Source organism: Pararge aegeria, chromosome 23, assembly GCF_905163445.1.
Source record: "Pararge aegeria chromosome 23, ilParAegt1.1, whole genome shotgun sequence".
NCBI lineage: Eukaryota > Metazoa > Arthropoda > Insecta > Lepidoptera > Nymphalidae > Pararge > Pararge aegeria.
In genome coordinates, this window is record NC_053202.1 from 3,314,256 (window position 1) to 3,327,646 (window position 13,391).

A 13,391-nucleotide genomic window follows, 5' to 3' on the forward strand; every position below is an offset into this window, starting at 1 on the left:
AACTTAAATCCACAGCGCTCACCACTGCGCCAAGAAAATCTAAAATCCAATCACAAAGAGCAGATGACAACCCTATTGATAACATAACTTTCGTTCAAAAACTGGTCCGGTAACAGGATTCTTCTCGGTGGCTTTGGACGTTTAGAATTTTATGTACAAAAAACCGATCGACCAGTCAGAATCGTTTTAATTTTGGCTTATGTGTTTCTTGTCAGTTGGTTTTTTTTGTAGATTTCCTCGGTTCTCACGATTGGTGCTTTGTTTTTTTTTTTTGTTAATGTACCTATAGCTGCTTGGTACTATATAATGTTTGTGTTTAAGTTTTCTTGTTTTCTTTAAAGTTGATAACCTAACTGCATTTTGTTTATGAAAAGTAGATTCCTTGAGAAAATTATAAACTTTACTAACTTTAAATTTTTTTTAAATTTTTAGATTGTTTCTTAGTGTAAAATTTATGAAGACAGACAATTTATTAAAAAATATACATATATATATTTTTAAAACCAACAAAACAAATGTTATGTAGGTCAGTTTATACGAAGGTGCATAATTCAGGGTCTTTGCAACTTAAAAAAATTTAAAAAAAAAAAGAACAAGCGAGGATATCAAAGAATAGTGACGTTTTTTTTCATGAATGAAGCTCAGCCTATCTCATCTAGGGGGGTAAGTTATTTTCAATGCCATCAATTTCCAGATTACACGACCAGCCGGTCCGAATTTTATGGAAATGAGCGTGAGTTGTTTATAAAAACTTGGCCAAACTGTTCACTGACCGACTACAATCAGAAGAGCATAAAACATGACGGAATTAACGATCATCTGACTTGAACACAGTGTAGAAACTATTTATTATTGCAGTGAGTTACCTTTCAGTTGGATTTCTAAAAATTTCTATACTTTTGCATGCTTTATGCTGCAAATTGTCTGCCTGACTTTTATGTGACCCTTTCCCTCACAATTCCTAGGAGCTTCACGATTAAACTCGCTAACTAGTGCGTAGTAGGTACCTACGAGTATATTATTACTCATAAGGTGCAATCAAGGGTTAACCTACGAGTATAGGAACAGTATCAAAAGGAAAATCTTCTCTTAGACTTGTAACTTGTTTATTTCACGTCTTAAGCCTCCCGGACGGATGAGTCGCACCAGTTTTTACTTCAAGGAATTTATTTTGCACGATAGACAACCTGATATTTCGCTCGCGGCGGCCATTTTGATTTTTATCTGTGCTACCAGATATTACTGGTTGCTCGATTTATTTTTAATTTTCCACGCTGAATCTTAACCGCCTCGTTGGTCTGGGTAACTAAGCCACAGAGGCCTTGTTTAAATATGATTCAAAATTACAACTTTATAATCGATTTAATAGTAACTCCTATTTCTTAAATTCGACTTTTTATTTATAATTGACGGATCTAGCAGATGGACGCCGGATGGTACATGGAAAATCATTGACAGTTAGATAGTACGCCGGTAACGGGTTGATATGATACAGATGATAATAACAAACTTAACAATTAACTAAATTCCGTAGATAAATAATATTATATTATTTTTTAGATAAATTATATTTCGGTGTTTGATTTTCCATCAGGTTCCACGGAAAGTTAATCATTAGTAACTAATACGGTGCGGGAAACCGAAATAGAAAACTTGCGGGTTTTCTCACTTTTCAGTTTTCACGTTCCGCGCCGAAGTTCCGAACTTGGTCTGACTTTGAGGGTGCGGCGTTCGCGAGTTTAAATTTTAATACAAATTTTTGTATTAAATTTTCTTATTTTGTAACCGACATAGATTGATAATTAGGTTTCTTTGATATGATATCGTCTAACGTTATTACAATCAAAACATACCTAAGTTAACTAAAGAGGAATATTACTGGCTTTTTCTTTGTTAATAACTAAAGATTAAACCTAAAGTCTGATCTGTGACTATATATTGACTATTCCAATAACCATTCGAATTTTCAAAACTAAAGATTTTTTTTAAAAATAGTTCAATTCTCATAATGTTATAGTGGCATGTACCCGTTGAACTATCTTTATTAATAGTTTAACTATTTAATCATAGTTTTTTATCTACATATGTATACAAAAATTAATAACTGTTCGTTAGTCTCACAAAAACTAGAGAACGGACCTTTGGAAATTCGATCAAAGTCAAAGTCAAATATTTCTTTTTTTAAATAGGCACATAGATGGCACTTTTGATGCGTAGGTATATTATTTGTAAAATATGACATAGAAGTGAGTTGATGGCGATAACTAAATTCCTCAACTTAAAACTAAAGCTACGAGGTTTCCAAACGCGCCCTGGTTTAAAAAGAAGCCTACAACAAACTTAGCCGGTTGTTTTTTTTTATCGCCATCTCACATTATCATATAAAACTATTAAAGAAGCAACTTAGCTAGAGAGTAATAATTTACACACAAGCATTTGTACCGTTGACGTATTGCTTAATACTATAATAGGACTTTTCTATAAGCTTAGGTTTAATACAAACTTTGAACTTTTTAAGATCTGGTTATCACTAACATCACATCACCTTTCAAATGAAGCTATAAAAACCGCTGCGTAACTATTCCGAGCTTATGCCTTTTATTAATAAGGGTGTAAATAAATGTCTTAAAACTACCTCGATCTAGGTTGGATAATTTTCGCTTCCATTGATGAGAAAAAAAAAAAAGAAATGATGTGATCGGTCATCGCCCCCGTCCAGACGAATGAGAATTGAAGCATAGTCTGTGGTTAACCGTATCTTAGTGTAATGCGATAAATTATTTTTGGTTTGTTTTCCATTGCTTTATTCAAAACACATCTATCTAAGCATGATATTTCATAGTGGTATCGCTTTTGTGACAAAGTTCGTCCGGGGAAGTACCTATTGCCGCTAATTTTAGTTCTGCTGGCGAACTGCATTGCTTGTGTTCCAGTCTGAAGGGCGTTGATGGACTCATGCCATGTGAAGAGTTGCTCTGTTTATGGCGATAGTTTTGCACTTCCCATCACCTACTAAAAATACATCATCATCAGCATACCAACTCATTATCCCCCACAATGAGAAGGGGTTAAGGCCTTAGTACACCACGCTGGTACAGTGCGGATTGGTGCACTCCACACACCAAACTAACACATTCTCATTATTTGATTGAACACAAGTTTAAGTTTTAAACGCACATTTCATTCTACGTTTGAAAATATGTCGCGCGAAAAATAAAACGTCGTTTATAACAAAATAACATGTATACGTTGCTCCGTGACTGCGTAAAAGCAGGGCAAACCGACACTCTCTATTTATTCGATTTAATATTTGTAGAATGAGTGAAAGTAAGATAGATGATCAAAACGCGTGTTTCTTTCTACATTTGAAAATATGTCGCACGTAAAATAAAACGTCGTTTTTGAGACAAAGCAGGGTTCGGCGTGAGACGATCGATAGACTGGAGTGGACGAATCGACGACCTGCACCGAAGACGGACTGGATAAGACGCCCAAAGACACGGATGCGGCATCTTATTATTACCATGCTTACGTAAATTACCAGTTAACAATTGATTATTGATAAACTACTAAGACACCGGGAGGTATCTTTGCATCGTTCGAGTCCATGTAGGACGGGAGTGTATCGATAATGCAGTCGTATTTACGAGTATATCAAAATACCCACCAACTTAATGTCATGAACATCAAATATAATTTTAATTGTTTCCTGAAAAATAATAATATTAAATAATTCCTAATTAAATAATAATTATTAGCGTATTTGTAAAAATCCAAATATATGGAGCATTTTCTATAAATTACGATAACGATTTTGTAGTGGATTAAAAAAAAACCTTATGACGATACAATCAAGACGTATAAAGAGACAGATGCGGCATCTTATGATTACCGTGATTACTATGATTACCGAAATGACACACATTCCCAAGGAGCTTTTTCTAAAAGCTTCTTGGGAATATTTTAGGTAGGCAGTGAGTATACAAAAACAAAAGAACAAACACAAGTCTGGCTTAGAGTGTGGAGAAGTCATATTGTGACAGTCATACATAAAGTTAGATAATTGCAAGAAGTAGAAGAAAAGTCACACAAAAACCTTTTGGTTGATGAGCTTAGTAGCTTATCTTTCCAAACTAGGAGCTTACATAACTTTTAAAGTAAAGAGAGATGCCTTAAATGTAGTACGAATCGATAAGAGAATTTAATTCCTATAAAATAAGATAAAAAGAAAATAAAGTAAAAATACAAAACCGCCAAGAAACTGCAACTCAACGCCCTACAAAACTGAAGTCCGACAGATGGTATGTGCGAAGAGTAGGATACGGCATTTTACTTCTTTTTCTATTTTATTCTTTAGAGCTGATTTTATAATCGTTAAATAACCTAGGTTAATAGCTCAGGCAGATTTATGTACAAAAATAAAGTTAATGTGTTAGGTACAGTGTAAAAGTCCATGATGTTAAATTTGTAATAAGCTTTATACTGCAATTCGCTACAACTGGACGGTATAGTTTACATTTTTTAATACGGCTATAGTTATTCCAGCTGGAACTTTGTTTTTTTTTGCTTGTATGCTTGCGGTGCTTTAGCATTCAGTACGCCTTTTGTCTTCCAATTTATGATTGAGCAATAAGAAGAATGAATAAATAAATAAATTAATTAATTAATAAATACCACTTCGTCAATGGTAGGTGCGGCTGCTTCCAGTGCCGAGCAGGCCAAGAGGCGTAAATATGAAAACCTGGATAGCAGCTTCATTTTTGTGCCTTTTGGAGTAGAGACTTTGGGACCGTGGGGTCCGGAGGCAAGAGCCCTTTTCAAAGAATTATCGAAAAGGGTTATCGAGTCTACCGGTGATCCTAGAGCGGGCAGTTACCTTGGCCAACGAATTAGTTTGGCCATCCAAAGGGGCAATGCTGCCAGCATCTTAGGAACTGTGCCTCGCTGCGGTGGTTTCGAGGACGTTTTAGATTTTATTTAGTTTTTAAATAGTTTATTTTAGGTTATAGTTATGTATTAATAAAAATTATATTTTAGAGTTAAAAAAAATAAATAAAAAATAAGAAGAATAAAAAAACTTTTTTGAGGATGATGTTTAGGGATGATCCGATCAGTTCGTTGTATAAAAATTTAATTTATTTGTATGCGAAATTTTTTTAATGTTTTCAAAAGTACGCTAAGGAGTTAACAATGGCTGTATTGATGGTTCGAAAAATTAATACTTAAACAGGAAGCATAACATAGTCAATTATGCTGGTAAGAACCCCTTATTTTTCTAGGATACAAAAGATACCGCATCCTGATATAACATTTTGATATTGGTAGATCACGTATCCGGGACGGTCAACACATCTCAGCGAAGATAGCTAAAACAAAAGTGAACTATTAGAAATTTGAATTTAGATGCTTTTGTATTTTATACTTTGAAACGGAACATAATGTATTCTTGCATTACCCCGCGGTTTTGTCTGTCTTTAATTGAGAATAGTTTTATCATCTATAGCTTTTATTTTTTATTTTTTAACAATAGAAAAAACTCGTATTTTTATTATTGTTTACACTATCGACAAAAATGGAGTATAAGTTATATAGAGCCACATTAAATAATAAACCAATAGTTCGGGAAAGACACGTCCGTTTGCCCCTCTATCAGTATTTTATTACTCTTAACATCATCATCTTTCTAAAATTATTTATGCTCTCCCATTAAGAGGGTTTCCCCAAAATCATCAAGCTGGGCACAAGGGTTTGTGATCACAGTAGATGGTTGTATTAGCAGAGAGTACTCCAATGACACTTCTCCGTTATATTACCTTAGTCACCTCGTACGAGAACCGGATGGTGACAGCTGTATTCTAATGTGGCGTCAACACACGGCACAGAGAATAGTTATAGTCGTATACAATTAGTTATTTATGCAACTGTTGTGTTTAAATACCTAATTATTAACAGTTGCATCTAGATTCCGAAACAGTTAGATTACTGTTTAAATTATACCATTCATTAACAGCTAGTCCTAGTTACACAGCGTTCTGGTAGGGAAACGCGCGTGAATGAAAGTGTTATTTTTTGGGTTATGTTATTCATACAGTCGTTCTTTTTTTTTTTAAATTCATACAGAGACCACGCATCGAGCCGTAAGAATGTAGCTGTCTGTTAAGTAAACCCAAAGTGCAGAAGGGATGGAAAAAAAACGAAGGAGTGTTATTATGAAATTTCTGGTTATTGGGTTTTTTAATGTTGGCTACTTAAGCTTACTGTTTCAGCATGGGAGTAGATAAATAGTATATGTATAGAATAGTATATAGCGTAGATAAATATATTATGTGTTTCATTATACTTCCAAAACAATAAAAATGAAGTACTCCATATTAACGATAGAAAAAAAAAATTCTCATGCGCCTTAACCTATTAACAACCTAGTACACCCATTATTTTACCAATGAACAACACAGTTAACGCATTAAAAACTTAATTAACCCATTAATAACTTAGTGAACCCATTAACAACTCAGTCAAACCATAAATAATCCGCTTAAATGGAACCGTAACTTTAAAAATATACAGTCGACCGATTTAAAGAATTGATAAATTACGTCAAGATCATTTCTATCTCTCAGAAATTTCATGGGCTTAGTTAAAAAAAAAAGAACGTGTTTGTACTTATGTACGCGTTAGATAGTTATATCTTCTTATTTGTCGTGACAAGGTAAAAATCTTTTCAAAAATTTTACCTTTCGCCTTATTCTGTTTATAGAAAAAACGACACTAACAATAGAAAAAAGGTATTGTTTGAATTATTGAAAGTCAAGGGTCAAACCTTTTTTGGAAAAACTAAAATGTTGACTATACCTAACGCGCGCATTGTAAAAAATTACTCTCACCATTTTTCCCTAGCGCGCCAAAAGAAGTATAACTTCAAAAACAGTTTAAATAAAATGACACATCCACGGTATAGCTTTCTTTATTCTTACATCGTACGGAGACACGGTCAAAGGTCTCCGGAGAGTTGAAGGCTGCAAACTCACGAAACCATTAAATTGAGATAGATGTTTTACAATTTTATAAATGGATATATCTTATATTTTCCATGACTTTGCTTGCATTTTACTAATATACCTATTAACATCCGCTTTTCTCACCGTCTTAGACCTCATCATTGCTTTCTAGCGGGCATGATAACGTTATGTAGAACTTTTGGGCATGCAGGTTTCCTCACGTTGTTTCCTTTAAGTAATGAAATTAAAAAAAAATATTAAAAGGCACATAACTTCGAAAAGTTAGACGTGCTGCCGAGGATTAAACTCGGTATCTCCAAAAGTACAGCTAGTAGTCGTAACCACTACGCTATCACCGCTCTTTTAATATTTGTATAATGGATTAGCTAACCTCCATTTCATTTAGCATTTTAGAGGAGACCTTTGGAATGGTGTCCTCTAAAATGCTAAATGAAATGTAGTGTTAAAAGTGACGGAAAGATATCTCTCACTTATAGTTTCCTCACTTATCCAGTTCTCTTTTATCTAGAAAAATTAAGTCTTCACAACTCACTTTCTGGGGGCCGATTTCAAACTTTTCTAAGCTATGTGCGTTTTTTAAGTAATTAAAATAGCACTTGCTTCAACGGTGAAGGAAAACATCGTGAAACCTGCATGCCTGAGAGTTCTCCATAATGTTCTCAAAGGCGTGTGGAGTCCACCAACTGCACTGGGCCAGCGTGGTGTACTACGGCCTAGACCCTTGTCATTGTGGGAGGAGACCCGTGCCCAGTACTGGGCCGGTAAATAAATAAATAAATAAATAAATAAATATACCACGACAATACACACATCGCCACCTAGCCCCAAAGTAAGCGTAGCTTGTGTTATGGGTTCTAAGATAGCTGTTGAATATTTTTATGAATATAATACATAAATACTTATAATATACATATAAACACCCAGACACTGAAAAACATTCATGCTCATCACACAAACATTTTCCAGTTGTGGGAATCGAACCCACGGCCTTGGACTCAGAAAGCAGGGTCGCTGCAAACTGCGCCAATCGGCCGTCAGAAATAAAGTCAAAAATAAGGGCAGGCCTGGATTGATAGAATGAATAAGTAGAAGAAAATATACTTAGACGAAGATTTACAAGAACATATGAAGTATTAGAGAGGCTTACACAAAAAAAAAATTAAACACAACTTGTTCGAATATTTTTTTGTTGGAAACTGAAAATTATTTTCGGCATTAACTTACCGAAGTGTTTTGAACACTATTCTGTGATGTTATAGGGTTCAAATTCGTTTGCGAATGGAATAAGATGCAAAGTTATTCCTCAGCTTTTATTACATCTGAAGAATTTCACTCTCGGACCACTATCACAGTTGGCGCGCGGCCAACTAGATTTGTAACTATTAACACGTTTGTCTGTATGTTTGTTTTGGCTTCAAGTTATAGCTATAACTTTAAAACTTTTTCTCACAAATAGTAGATTGTATCGTAAGTAAAAAATACCTTATATTACTGTCTTTATATGACTATACCTTGACTACGTTGGTCTAGTGTTAAATATATCTGAATCACAAGATCATAAGTTCGTTTCCTAAGTCGGGTCAAGGATTATCCATTGTGTTTTTCAGACAAATTTTTTCAGTACTAGCTTGGAGTTATGAAATTGATGTTGTCTAGCTGAGGTCTCTCGGAGAGTACGATACAGCTCAATTCTCCTTTGAGGCGTATGAGGCTTAAAACCGACGCCTTTGAAACCTTTAAAACCTAGCTAAGTTTGTTGTGGGCTCTTATACCAGGGCGCGTTTGGAACCCTCCTAGCTTTAGTTTTAAAATTCAAAAACTTCCAAATACAAAATTCAAAATTCATTTATTTCAAGAATGCCTACTTTATAAGCACTTTTGAAACGTCAAGTATGTATGTTTGTAGTGACTCTACCACCGGTTCGGAAAGCAGATTCTACTGAGAACAGCCGGCAAGAAACTCAGTAGTTGCTCTTTAAGTTAACGAATGCAGTTATCACCATCACTAACATTAGTGTAACATGTCAAATGTATGAACGCTTCATAAGTGACTGTGATAAGGTCATAAATAAAACATTTTTGAATTTTAATATGAATTTGCCTTAGGTTTATGCCCAAGGGGCGGAATTTTGCAGAACGTGTTCTTAACATGCCCTGCGAAGTTTAGCTCTGTTTATAGGCGACGGTTTTCTACTAAGCGCCAGATAAGCCATCTGGTTGGCCCATCAACTATAAAATAAAATAAAATAAAAAATCCTTTTATTTCCTGTAACTTACATTTACATACCTAAGCTAGCTTTACAAAAATATAAATTTATCGTTACATATGTTAGCTTATTACAAGAACCCCAGGTTGGGTAAAGGCTCCTCCAACGATCTCCATTTTTTCCTGTCCTTTGCTATTTCAGCCAAGTTTTTGGCTATTTTTTTGATCTCATCCTCCCACCGTGCCAAGGGCCTCCCTCTGGCTTTTTTGCTGTGTGGGCCTTTCCACAGAGTTGCTCTTACGGTCCACCTCTGGTCTGTAAGCCTCGCTATATGACCTGCCCATTTCCACTTCAGTTTTAGTGCATAGCTCAAGGCATTCGTTGCTTTTTTTATGGATCAACTATTACAATAAAAATATGCAGAAAAATGAGAGTTAGAATCGTTCTCTAGGCTCTGCTACATAACGACATTAAACGTGTCACTCTCGCACGTAACTAACATAGTTAAACAGCGCGTTAGTACATTTCGCTAATGTTACAAGAGGACCAGAAAAATATATAAGTACTTTCTATAAAATGAAAAAAACCCGACTTCAAGATACGCCCAGGAACTAAAAAGCAAAAAACTAAATAAGATAGTTAGATATATTCCCTCGCGGACTTTTTTGTAGGTAATAATGAGAAGGTGCTGTAATCATGTACATGTTTTTTATGTATCATTAATACTTTTCTTAGCGCACGCCAAATAATGAACTTTATAAGCAAAAATTTGCTACTTTGGGTTACACTATTGTTGATTTTTTTGATAACAGCTCGACCGATTTCAACAAAAATTAAAAACAAAAACAAAAATTGTCGAGTAATCGGGTAACATACATTAAAAAAAAAAAGACTCCGGCGAATCGAGAACCTCCTTTTGGAGTCGGTTAAAAAGACTAATCAGCTGAATTTCAAGCTGTTATTTATAGCCATTTTTATTTGCTCTCCACAAAATCATCATAGCGTTGTTCATAAATAAATTATATTTTTACCTATCAGGTATTGTTTGTTTATGTACATATTTTGTTTAAGTTATTTCTAAGGAATGCTTCTGTTAATTTAATTAATACAAGAACTAGTTTAATTTCCGTGAGTAGCTATTTAATAAAATCCTTAATTTAAAAGCTTCAAATATCAATATTTTATTTTTAATTAGTAAAATGAATTTGTGCTGTTAAAAATAAATGTCTTTGGTTCAAAGATCAAAAGATCTTTTTAAAGTTAATGAGTAAAGCAGGCACCTTTGTAGGTTCTCCTAACTGATTATATGTATAGAAATCTCATATATAAATATCTAGAAGGTAGGTACAATGGTAAATTGAAAACAAAACCTTGCCTCCTACGTTGTCCATAGCTGGATTATAAGTGGAAAAAAAACAAAAATTAACGTAATTGGTTTCTACTCAACGCTTTTTTGTGAGCTGAAAAAAAAATCCTATTTTTTTCCTGCTTATATGCCATAATGACCGAGGATTATTTTAAAAATTCTTTTGTTTTAGCGCCCACAATCATTTCGTTTGTTAAAATATCATCATGGAAAGCCACGCAAACATCAGCGGGAATACGGGAAAAACAAAAAAAGCTGAAAACAAAGCGAATCCCGTCGTAGTAAGCTGACAAACAAAAAAAAAACGAAAACGAACATGCCCGAAAAACCTCGCGTCTACGCCGTGTCCAAATCATCAAATGAAAAAAAACAAAAAGGTCATTGTGTACATCAAGTCAGTCGAATTGACAGGCCCCGCCCGCGCTCGCTATTGGAGGACCGCTTCGAAATTTGTACAAAAACCCCAACCTAGTTCCGCCTTCTAAAATGTTTTTAACGAACCAAAATGGCCGACCGCTCTATTTGTTTATAGAACGCTAGACTCGCGCGTTTATTGTTTCGATGTTCGCATTTAAATTAAATGGCACGTTCGAAATTGGAATTTTAATTTATCGACATTCTTTTCTTTTTGCGTTTTTTTTTAAATATTGGAACATGGCTCAGCACTCGTAAGTTAAGATATTAGATAAGTGTGTATGTGTGTGTGTTGAATATTAGATAACACACAATTTGCCCCAGGGCTGAACCAATCACGTTCATTTATTCTTGCCCACGTTAAATCACCTTGTTGAAACGTGGAAGTGAAAATTTATCAGTAGATAAAACCGGCAATATGACGCCATGTTTTATTATCTTGCTTTACCTAATTTAAAAACCTTTTGGGCGCAGTGGTATTCGCTACTGCTTTTAAGTAGGAGATACTCGGTTCGTTTTCCACCTTTTCGGATCCCACTAAACGTTTACCATAAAATGGGGAAAATTAAATAAAGTTTGTGAGCTAGCAACATTCCGCGGGTGTGAAGAAACGGGGGCTATTTGACTGTTTTTAGGCGTAATGCACTTTATGCAATAATGGCTGATAATGACTAGTATAGAATAATGGATGGTAAGACTAAGACTAACAGTTTTACGTGCTTTCTGAAACACGGGGATGGTCAACGCCTATTTCCTAACTCTAGGACCTCTTAAACCGTAGTCGAACAAGCTAATCACTAGACCAACGGGGCGTGTAACTTAGTAAAAAATACTGGGTGCCTACTTATATTTTAATCATGGCCGTCCTATCACAAATAACACATTTCAGCCCAGTGAGTCATTTTCCTGTCAGACGTGCCTCGTGTACCGACAAAATTATTATTTCCTTAATATTTTTTCATAAAACAAAGAACCTTTTTATCTATACGTGTACCAACCTACTCATTCAATTTATAAATTCTAAATACCTAATATAATCTGTGGTACTGAAATATAAATTTAAAAAAAACCCGGCAAGTACAAATCGGACTCGCGCACCTAGGACTCCGTAGGTACCTTGGAAAATTATAAAAAAAATATTTGGTTAAATAAAATAATTCAACGGATTCTAATAGGTCTAAGTTTTTTTATAAACATTTATAGCTTAGGTATTACTATACAAATTGTACCACTTTGAGACATTATTTTAATTATCGTTTATTCAGGGGGCATCTAGGGTGGAGGATTTGGCAGCGATCAGGCCAGTGATGATAGGACCCGCCACGCACTGGGGGGTCAAAACCTTGGCGAGAGTGCGGTGAATACGCAAGTGAACCCCGTGCTCTCACTTATAGGGCTATCGAGGGACACACAGAGTTTTTAGTGGGTGCAAGTCCCACATAACTACTCCGTTTCCCCCAACGGAGTGGTATGCGTCAGGCATTTTCTCTGTAAAAAAAAAAAAAAAGGGGCATCTAGGGGCAAAATATACTATTTCTATTAACGGGTATACCTACGATGATCCAAGAATAATGGTTAAAATAAAACCAAATACAAGCACTTTATTTGTTAACCCTAGTTTAAATTTGGATATTTTGCTCATTTTTTAATGAAATCAAAGTTAAGTTTTTTTTTTTATTTGCAATCTAAAACAAAACTGGAATGGTTATATTTTTAAGTTGGTTGCAACAATAAGGGCCTATATCAAATGAGATTTGATGAGTCTTACCATAAGAGTACCTACCAACGTCTCTATCATTTTGAAAACTGAACCCTAAATACCAATCTTATTAAGAAAACAGTCGGTATTTTACTTTAAACCAACTGTTAACATAAACATCACTTTTTATAAAAAAGACTACCAAGAAGTTCAAACTTATTTTGCGTTTCAGTTTCTGCTATATAGAAGTCCAAAATAAATATATTTCTTTGTAATCTAAATAAATACATGAAGTTAATTTAAAAGTGGTACGACAACCAACTCCACCATAATGAAACATAAACACTTTTAAAATGTCATCGCCCAATAATTATAGAGCGAATTAAAAAAAACTGATGCTATTATTTATTATCTGTTCAAGAACTTCCCACCAATTTCTTTGTCCCTATAAGGCCCAGCGCACACTGCGGTGTGCTTTTACGTTGATTGAAGCAACACCGGACGCGGGTGCGGCCAAACGGTAAGGACAATGATAAAACTTTATTTCTTTAATCTCATGTGTATCTTTTATCCTTCCAAAGAACTGTGAGGATTAAAAAAATGGGTAATTGTAAGAGTGTTTTCGCAAGTATTTTTGTGGATCGATAGTTTAAGAGAAAAACACTAAAATAAAATATATGATTATC

At 34.7% G+C, this 13,391-nt stretch overlaps 1 protein-coding gene across 7 annotated transcripts in view; it reads left to right on the forward strand.

Moving 5' to 3' along the window:
• LOC120634184 (mushroom body large-type Kenyon cell-specific protein 1) overlaps nucleotides 1-13,391 on the forward strand; it is a 315,805-nt gene that overhangs the window by 154,260 nt on the left and 148,154 nt on the right. The gene's annotated exons all lie outside the window — the stretch shown is intronic.